Consider the following 10,376-nt stretch of genomic DNA (forward strand, 5'->3'; position numbering starts at 1 on the left):
CACCTGTGCTGCAATGCACTATAAGGGATGCAGAATTGTCACCAGTCTTCAGTGGCTGAAATCCCACTGTCACCTGCATGGTGTCACCAATGCCCAGCGTTCCCATGGCCAGAATGACAGAGAAAGGGCTGCAACACACAGATAGCAGGATTCCTGGGGGACATTTATGGATGTTATCCCTTTTGCAGTCCAGTTCACTTGTGCTCACGTGTGCAAGCAAGGAGCAAACCAACCACAGTCAGTAGAAGACAAACAGAACAGACAGGATCAGAAAGAGCTACTGACTCTAGTATGAGGAGATCCAGCCTTCACAAGATCCTGTGGGATTAAATGACCTCATCTCTCTCATACTCTGCATCCAGCTTTCTGCAATTAAGCTTAAGGGTCATTTACATCTTGCTTACTTTCATCAGGCATCAGCTCCCCATATTGGCAGAGCTGGGCAAAAGTTATGGCCATGAGGATACCAAGGACCAAGTACTCCTGACATAATGTAGAAACAGAGGTGACAAGTGAGCAAAGCTGGCCATTCTGTGACCAAGGCTCTCGAAGCACCATGCACCTGCACCCTTGGTAAATTCCATGTACAAGGAGGCTGCAGTCAGCTAAAAGTCCCATGGTATAGTTATCTTCTACAGCCAAACTTTCTTTTGTCCACTGGTGCCTTAACTGCCATTGTTAAATCCTTAAATTTTAGGAGAATTGATCTCATTAAAAGCCACCTCTCACTCCAAGGAAGACAGAAAAAATACTACTAATTGAATTGTCTCGTGTTCATTAAAGCCTAAGAACCCCAAATATAATTTAATCCTAATTCTCTTTATATAATTATATAATCTTTATATATTACTTTTATCTTTATATATTATTTTTAGCAATGGTGTAAGAGCTGGTGTCAAATAGAATCAACTATTCCAATAAACCCAGTCTATTAGGTTAAAGCATCCATTACTCCATGTCAGTGCTGAAAAATTCTGTCAGAATCAGCAGCTCACAAGCTCCATCTTTCCCCATCACTCCAGGGTCTATTTCATCTATTTCAGTATTTAATTCCTGAAGTTCAGAAACTTTTTACATCCCTATCAAGCAGGATCCAACATGCTCTGTAGGACTCAATAGAACACCTGGCAAGTACATTGCAAAAAGATGCCAGAATTTATTGGGTATTTATTTTGGCAGTGACAAAAGGTCTGGGAACCCCAGAGAAAAACTGTGCAGGGATTTACAAGTTCTTGCCTACATATTTGCAGAGTCCAAAGCAGCAGCCTATTTGAACAGCGTCTGAGGAGCCTGCTTGAATAGCTTTGGCTATTAAGACCCTTATGGTTCACAGCAGAAAAGTCAATTTGCCTTTTGACCTCTGTTTCCCCAGCGAAAAAATCAAAGCCAGTCAACTGCCCCAGGTTAGACAGCAGGTGTGTGCTGCATTCCTGACCTCAGCTCCTACACCAAGACCTTTGGGTTCAAGTAACCTTCAACTCACAACCAGCCAACTAAACTGGTCTCCTTACAGGTATGGTGTCAAAAATGCATTACCCTCTTCAGTTCAGCCAACTGGAGAAACAGTGATTGTCTTCTGAGACTGACAGGAACAGCACAGGCTGTCCACAGCACAGCTCACATGGGGCATCTCATGAGAGGACCACTGGAAAGCCACGTGCCTGTGGCCTCCCAGAGAACGGGTCTATTAAACAGAGCCAGGTAACCATTTCAGGAGCTGCTTGTGCTCAGGAGGGTGCAAACCAGCTACTAATGTGTTCCAGCACCCTCCAGGAAACCTGGGACAGAGAAAGCTCAAGGGCTGCATCCTGCTTAAAACACCAGAAGCAACAGCAAACTCCACACGTCCATTTCCAGCCATGGCTGCAGGGCAGCAGCTCCATGCTCTGGTTCCTTTTGTAGCTCTTTACCAACTCTGTTATCACCCAAAGGTGTTTTGCACAACAAAATCTGAGCTGCCTCACCCCTGGGTGCTCAGCTGGTAAGGAGCTGCCTGGTTACTGAGGTTTTGAACCAGCAGAGTTTTCTTGGGACAAATTGGCACAATGAACTCCTCCCTTTCAGTGCTGCAGAGGAGCTGGTGGCAGTAATCCTGCAGGAAAAGAAACTGTCTCAGCACAGGACATTTATCCCCATCTTCAGCATGAAGACTCCAGACTCACCTTGTTCTGCACAGGGGTGAAGAGGACATGAAGGGCCGTGGAGAGGCCTGATGGCACCTTGCAGCACACATCATCGGGGCCCACCAGCTGGAAATAAGGTGAGCTCTCCAAACTGACCTTCACCAGCTGAGGAACCTGCAGGGAAGACACGGAATTATGGTTTTGTCACTTGTGGAAACAGGTGGACATGCCCTGGTGCCATCCTTAACCACTTTTCTCCACTCTCATCTTCCAGCACAGTGTTAAACCTCCACATCCCAGCACTTACCTTGTCCCTGTTGCTCAGAACTAGTGGCATTTCACAGACCTTACCAGGGGGGTAATTCTGAAACACCACTGAGAGAGCAGGGAGAGGTTCAGGTGCTGGGAGGAAGATTCTGCACTGATCCCCAGTGAAGATTCTGGGTGAGTACATCTGCCCAGCCCAAACTGGGTGAACAGTGGCCCTTCCACCTCTGCCCTGGGCTGATCAAAAGCTGCTGGACCACACTGAGCAGGCTCAAGCCAAGCTGTTCTTTTGGTACCCTCCTCAAATATCACATCAAACAGCAAGGAAAAAGGCAGGGAAAGGCCACCTTGTGATGGGATGTCTCATGCCTGAGGCTGGACAATCTGGGGCAGATTCAGCTTCTTAGCTCTGGCCAGCCTCTGCTTGATATCTTCTGGAAGACAGAGGGAGTCAGCTGAAAGGTAAAAAAAAAATCAAGAGCCTCAGAAATGCACTTGTTCCTAGAGGCTTTTCTTGTTCACTTGCTACTGATGAATAATTTGTGATCACAGCCACTAGGACAGTTCTGGAAGCCCTGGAAGTTACCTGCTGAAATATTTAACATCAGTAAATTAATGATATAGAGCAGAATGCACATGCTATAACCACGTGGCTCTGTCCCATTAGCTTCTCTGTGATTTGTTGTGACATATTTGGGGATTTCTGCTCTTTGGGCATTTGTTTCTTTAGTTTCACTGCATTGAGCTGGTGACCTTTGCAGAACTCCCCTAACTCCATCCTTGCAGAACACTCACAACCCACAGCATGGAGATGTCACTGCTGGGTGAGTCCAAGGGAGGCAAGAAAGCAGCTCTGTGCCAAGACTGAAGTACACCGGAATGGGTCCAAGTTTCAGAGCTCTCTTTTTAATTACCACTTGTTTTGTCTGTCTGGCCTCACAGACCCCTCCACAGAAGAACACAGACATGTCCTTGACAGAGCCCCAGCACCAGGGCATCTCCAGTCAAGTGAGCTCCAGTCAGCAAAGGGACGTTTGTGGGTGGGAAGGAGGAATTGCCCTGACTGCACTGCTGGGCTGGACCTGTGCTCCACACAGGAGAGGAGACAGAACAGCTGGTTTGGGAGCTGTTCTAGCTGGGACCAGCCCTGTCTCTGAAGGCTCCAGGCAGAGTTTGAGCTGCCCTCCACATGCCAGGTGCCCAAGGGCAGGTTGGTGAGAGCAGCACAGGCAAGTGTCCAGCCTGACAGAAGGAATTACTGTGACAAAGAGGAGGAAAAGAAGCTCATGCTCAGGGCTTCAGCTTCACACTGGTTAACTTGGCTCTGGTGCCACAGCCAGGCAAGACACTGGACTGTCCCTGAAGCAACACACAGGTCCCTACTGCACCAGGGCAGACCTCACCAACAGGATCCCCCATACCAACTCAGTTAGCAGTGTCCTGCTCAGGGACATGCTATGGAAGCACTTCAGCAGGACAGAGGGAGCTGCTTATTAACTCCAGGATGGAAGCAGCAATTTTTAGCCTGGGTGTGTCAGCCGAGGAAGCAGTAGCTGCCGCACGATGGCATTGTCTGCTGCAGAGAGAGGCAGAGGCTCCTCCAGCTCGGGAAACTCCGCAGGAGCCTTTCCCGGGGGCAGAGGGCGGTGTGAGCTCCTTGGGGCCCGCGGGAACTTTCAGGAGCAGAAAAGCGCAAAGAACTTATGTCCCTTCCTCACAGCCTGTCTCATTAGGGCTGGGGGGCCAGTACAGGGCACTGACCGAGGGCCAGGCATGGGTGGGTTTGTTCCTTATCAGCCATCCGGTGAGCGCCCAGGGGAAGCGGCGCATCCTTTGCTGCGGGGGTTTTTCCTCCCGGCGGATGCCGGCCAGCGGTGGCCGGGGGCTCACGGGGGCAGCTGCGCCACCGCCTTGCACCTCTCCCAGGGACAGCCTTCGCTCCAGCACTTGCGAGTGCTGCCCCATCCCTTCTGTCACAGCTCGGAGAACCCCTCAGGGGCTCCTGCTCCTTGCAGTTGTCTTGGTCCCGAAATTTCATCCACTGGCCTGAAGTGGGTGAACCTGCAGCTCTCTGGAGTCACGGGCTGGGGCTGGACAGGGAGGGTGCCGGCACACAGGGAGGACTCTGGGCTGGGGTCCAGGTCAGTGAGAAGGGACACAGACACGTCTGCTCTTTGTGCAGAGAGTTCATTTTGTTTTGGCACACAGTTATGAACAGAACTGCTTTTGCTCATAGCCCTGGTTTGACATCAGCGCTGTCCTAGAGGGGGAAAATGTTCCCCAAATAACACTTTGAGTCCCGGACATACCTCATCTCTGCTTTCTTCAGTTCTTCCCTACTGCCTCCTTGGGTTGATATGAGGAATCATAGCCTGGGGCACGAATCTCTTGTACCCTTATCCACAGCACCCTCTTTTTAAACTATCCCCAGGCAACAACAACTTGCTAATATCTGGCATCTGTTGCTCTTTTAGGCGACAACACAGCTATATTGACCTTAAAAACACACCCACAGCCACGACAGTAGGTCAGGAGCCTAAGAATCTCATGCATCAGGCAGTGAGACAGGAATGACGCTGTCATGGTTCCAGAAAGAAAGCTTGGCTAAGGCAAAAGCACGCTGCCCTGGAAACAGGCTGACTCTGTTCATCTAAATGCAGTGTTCAGGGAGCAGCTCTCCAGGGGGGGTATAGCTGAAACCCACAGGAGTGTGGAGGCTCTGGGCAGAGGTGGAGGGGGATGATGCACCCTGTTCTTACAATGTGGAGTGCAGAAAACCTGGGACTGGGGAGGGAAGGGGTGCGGTGACTCCCTGGTGTCTCAGCTGAGCCAGCAAGGCTTGAAAAGGGTTAAGTACCTGGGCAGGGAAATGCTTGCCTGGGCTTGTTTTTCTCCCAGCCCGAGTGTGGGTGTATTGTGCTGGGCCATGGAAAGGCTTGTTGGCTGCTGGAAGCCGTGCCAACACGGGGCTGGGGCTGTTTGCTGCTGCCTGTGTGTAACCCCGGGCACCGGCGGGAGCTCGGCGCATGCCTGTGCTGAGGCTCGGCACAGAGAGCCACCAGAATGACACCGGGTGACAGCTCCGGGCTGGGAGGCTGTGATATCCCATTCTCTAGGAAACGTGCTGGGATGGAAGGGCTCAGCTCAGCCCGGGGGCTGCCAGTGCCTCAGCACAGCCACATCTACCAGGTCACAGCACTGCACATGGCAGCCCCCCTTGTTTTTGGGGCTGGCCCACAGGTGTCACCAGCCTTCATGGAGACCCTGCTGGGGATCAGCCCCATGGCTCCACTGGAGAGAGGTTTGGGGCTCTCTCCTGCACCCACCATCATGGCTTAATGATAACCTCACGTCAAACAGTCCCCACAGCCTTTGCTGGAAGGTTCACAGACCTCTCCCGCCCAGAGGAGATGGGAAGAGGTGAGCCTTTCTGAGAACAGAGCTGCTTCTGGTAAGCTCCTTTCTGCGAGACTGTCAGCATGTGCAGACACGCTGAATGGAGAAGTGGGAAGAGAGGATGTGGAGAGGAGCTGATTGTGCTGGCCCGTGCCTGCCATGGGATGAGCTGAGGGCTGGCTCTGTGGCAGACGGGGACTCACAACACCCCAGGCAAAGGGCTGGGGCCAGGACCTGGCTGTTCCTGCCGGGATCATCCAGACGAGGATGCCTTGCACAGGCACTGGCTGCTCCTGCTGAGGTGGGGAGGAAGGAGTCGGGGGGATAAGCAGGGCTGCTGCAAATGGGCACATTCCTTATCCTCTCCCACAGCCAGGGCAGCAGGCACTTCACATTCCTCCTGGGGCCCCAGAGGTGGGGCAACCGATCTTCTGTCTCTCCTCCATCATGCCAGCTTTGTGGAACTGTTCCCTTCAGGGCTTGCAGCTATACTAGATTATGACATCAGACTTTCTCCCCAGCTCTGTAGGGACTCGGGCAGGAGCCAAGGATGTGTTCAGGGAAGCCTGCTCTGGTAGAATCCTTTCATGCTCCTTCCCCTCAGCTGAAAACTGCCCAGGATTTCACCCCTGCCATCCAGGCACCTTTCCCAAGAGTTCCCCATTCCTTTTCCTAGGAAAGAGTGCGCTCCCAGTGGCTGTGTTGCTCTGTGGGAGGCAAGTGACTCTTCCGTGTTTAGAAAGAGCATAACCATGTTGTGCACTGGGAGCTCCATGTTTGTTTCTTTAGACACAATATTTTCAAACAACTTCAATCTCGTTCATTGCAGCAGACAGTGCAGCCCTTGGCAGGCTCCATGGGACAGGCAGAGGATGAGTTTTCCTCAGTCTGGGCTGCTCCAGCTGCCAAGGAGAGGCACCAACTCCCACTGCAGGTGTGCACCTTTCCCTGCAGGGTCCCACTGGGATCAGCCAAGGGTTTGCAGCTCAGTTGTGATGCTGCCAGGAGAAGACCTGCATTCCACAGCTGAGCTGCTTTAGGATGCTGGTTGGTAGCTGTGGAAGATACAGCACTTTGCACTGTATGCTGGACCTCAAATTAGTTCTCATTTACAGAGAAGGAGGAAGCCATTGTGTTCAGAGAAGTGAAAGCCAGTGTGATGTTCTCTACCACTTTTAAAAACATTTTCTACATAAAGCAGTTTCCTTAAAACACAAGCCCCAGAGTGGTCAGTACTTCCAAAATTGGAGTTTTTCCGTCCCCTGTGGAGACACTGGCTGCAGACAGGTCCAGACATCTGCTTCTCATTTCCTGCTTTATTCTTAAATGTGAGAAAATACAAAATCACGTGGTGCCAAGAAGACTCTCTTGATCCCCTGCCACTTAATTCTCTCCCTTATTACAGTAATGGCTCAAGAGCTCTACATGAAGCACAGACGCATCTCCAAAATAAGAGGTCACATTTGGCTCTAAGGACCCCAGAAGAGAGGGGCTTGGTGGGTTGGTTTGTGTCAGAGCAGTGGCTAAGCTGCCAACATCACTGAGGAGAGGTGGGTTAGTGTGAGGTTGAGCTGCCACAAGGCATCTGGGAGCTTTGTCAGGGGAAAGAGGAATTCCATCATGTGTCCAGAGCTGGAGTCATGTGTCAGTGTGTCTCCCTTGCAGCACCAACACTGGCTGGGTCATCCCAAGAGCTAAATGTTCCTGCTGCCTCTTTCCAGCAAAGCTCTGGGATGGAGGACAATCCTGTGAGTAGACAAGAATGCTGTCAGTGCCTGTTATCAGGCCCTGCTCTAGTGTCACCAACTCCTGAGGCACTGGGAGCTCCTGAACGTGCTTCCCATTAAGAAGAAATTATCAACATTCTCCTATGATGATCTGGTCTGGTATCTTTCTTTCAGGTTCAATACAGGCTTCTAGCTCTCAACTGACTTTCCCTTTTAATTCTCAGTCTTGACCTTATTTCAAGGAATACAACTCTACTGTAAACAACAGTTCTTCTTTCACCAAGAACCAAGTAGCAAAAATTCCCAGCATGGAAACTCCCTGAAGGGGATGGGAGGTGTTCTGGGGACATTGCCTGTTTGTTTAGGACACAGTCCACATTCTCTTTCTATATAATTTCGCATATAAAGCTTTGAAGGTTCAAGGTGCTTTTCGCCTTCAAGCAAAATTCCTCAGGCATTACTCATAAATTCCCCCCACCTGTGCTTGACCCTGTGCAGAGCTCCAGCTGGTTGTGAACAGCCCTGGCAAAGCTGTGGTGGGTAGGAAATGCTGGAGCTGCTTCTATGTCTCTCCTGGGTAAGGTGGGATCTGGCACTTTGACCTGTGGTATCTGCAGTTTGGAGCAATAAATGAGTTCCTGGCTAAGGGCTGCCAGTCAGCAACCAAAGGTTAGGGGGTGACATCAGATCAGGCTTCTGAGTGGGCCTGGTGCCTGTCACCAATGTCCCCAGACCTTGTTCTCCTTTTGTGTGCATCAAAACTGGTGTTTAGGTAGCAGAACATCTGTCCTGACACAAAAATATCTTCAGAGCATGAGCTGGAGGCAGAGAGCCCAGACTCCAGCACGGACCCTGAACTGTCTGGCATGACATCCTTTTGTGGGTGCTGAGGGTCACACCTGGGGCAGTGCTGGAAGGCCCAGAGCTTGCAGAACCCCCTGTTGCTGCCCAGTGTCCAGTGTGTGCTCCCTCTGCCCACACTTCATGGCAGGAGCACAGGAGAATGTTTGTGAATGTTTTTTCCCCTGTCCATGTTTCCAAGCCTTCCTCAGCCATACCGCAGTTACATAAAAGGGGGGAAATCCAACCCTCTTCCTGTTAGCTGCTGCTTTTCTTTGGTGTGTAACACCCTTCAGAGAGCCTTTGGGTGCAAAGGGTAACCTCCAGAAATCTCCCAAGGAGGAATGGGAACAGGCTGGGATAAGCTGGCCCTGGGTCCCAGTTAGTGAGTTTCTCTGCTCTTTGTTTCCCTGAAGGCTTGCATGTCCCTGACCCGCAGGGCTGCACACTTCATCACTTGGATGCTGTTGATTCTGGGATTGCTGGTGTAGGAGGTCACCTGAGTGCTCATCCATATCACAATTTAATCTACAGGTCCAGATCTACACTGAAAAACAACCTGCTGTTCTGGAAACTAAAGTGAAACTAAGTCAAATTGAAAAAACAAGTCCTCAGACAATTCCTATTGTAACTAAAGAAGCTAAAATCTGTTGAAGGTAAGATAAGCTCAGAGAAGTCCTGAGATCCTCCACTGCCAGACTGACACAATGCCTGTGGTTTACCACTAGTTCTATCAGGAGTATCTCCTGGAATACATCAGATCCTCTGACTTTAGGTTCTTCAATGCTGCAACATCTCACAGAAGTGAAGTAAGGGTCTGCCACTGGTGTGGAGAAGCAGATGTGGGATGGGTTGGGAGTGATGGTGCCATTTTCTGACTGGTTCCATTGGAGGCAGTTGCTGCGCCTCTGTGTCCTGCTTTTGGTGGGAAATACTTGGGGGCTTGGTGGGGGCTCAGGCCCTCACTGCTGCCAGCACTTGATGGCTCATGGTGTCCTAGAAAGCCAAGCTGAGGCTGCAGCTGCCCTCCACTCTCCTGCTGTGGAATTTCCTTGTGCAGGCGTCACCTCCAAATCCAGCTGCTGAGCTCACAGGGAGCAAATGGAGATGTACAAAAGTGACCTAGAGGAGTCCTCTGCCAGGTAAAACACCTCCAGCCCAGTCTGCAGAGGAACAGCAGCTGCATTACCTGCCAGGGAGCAGTTTATGCCTTCAAACAACAACGCCTATGGCAAGCCATGCCTTTGGCAAACAAAGCACTCCCCCTCCCACTCACCTGAATGTCAGAGCCCTTCCTCTATTTTACCTATCTCTGGTAGCAAACCCTTTGCAGAAGAAGCAGAACCTGTTTCTGCAGGGGAGATGTGAGCATGTGTGGACTGTGTCATCACTTGCAGCAGCCAGGGTGCCCAATGGCTTCAGGCAATGCCATTTCCCGGAACAAAGTTTCCTGTAAGGCTCTGTGGAGCCTGAGAAAACACTATTTGGGGAAAGGCTAGAAAACATCACAACAGACTCAGCATGTTCTGTTCTTGTTGAATCAAACAGACTATTTCAAGCCTTAATTTTTATTTGATTTCCTTGAAATGGGTGTTTTCTTCTAGTACAATGTAAGCAAAAGCTGAAGTTGCAAGCTGGGATTTTCCCCAAATGCATTATATGGAAACCTGAGGATTTTCTCTTTTGAAAACTAAAATCCCAACTGGAACTGTTGGAATTTCCCACAGCACAGAGATGCCAGATCTCCACCAGCCCTGAGAAAACTTTGGCCAAAATGATTCCTGAGGCACTCACAGACTCCGTCTTGGGCTTATCTTCATCTTTCAGCTGAGGGAGTTGGCAGGAGAATATTGTTCTGTCTCCTGGGATCCGAGATGAAAGAGAAAGCAAAGGTGCAGGATGTGACTGCAGTGTTGGTGTGTCCACTTCTGACCTGGCTTGGGGCTGGTGCCGGAAAGCCCCGAGACAGCCTGGTCCTTGCAGAGCTGGGGGTCTCCTGCTGGCAGTGTCAGCAAGACCCCGA

The 10,376-nt window shown here is 50.7% G+C and overlaps 1 long non-coding RNA gene across 1 annotated transcript; it reads right to left on the reverse strand.

Annotated features, from left to right (window-relative positions):
- LOC134557725 (uncharacterized) lies at window positions 1–4,839 on the reverse strand. The gene is made up of 4 exons (XR_010082150.1): window positions 4,700–4,839; window positions 2,738–2,845; window positions 2,163–2,297; window positions 1–128 (listed from the first exon to the last, which is right to left on the reverse strand). It is a non-coding gene; the product is annotated as an uncharacterized LOC134557725 (long non-coding RNA).
- Window positions 4,840–10,376: the final 5,537 nt, after the last annotated feature.

The sequence above is a fragment of the Prinia subflava genome, chromosome 13, assembly GCF_021018805.1.
Source record: "Prinia subflava isolate CZ2003 ecotype Zambia chromosome 13, Cam_Psub_1.2, whole genome shotgun sequence".
In the NCBI taxonomy this organism is placed as follows: domain Eukaryota; kingdom Metazoa; phylum Chordata; class Aves; order Passeriformes; family Cisticolidae; genus Prinia; species Prinia subflava.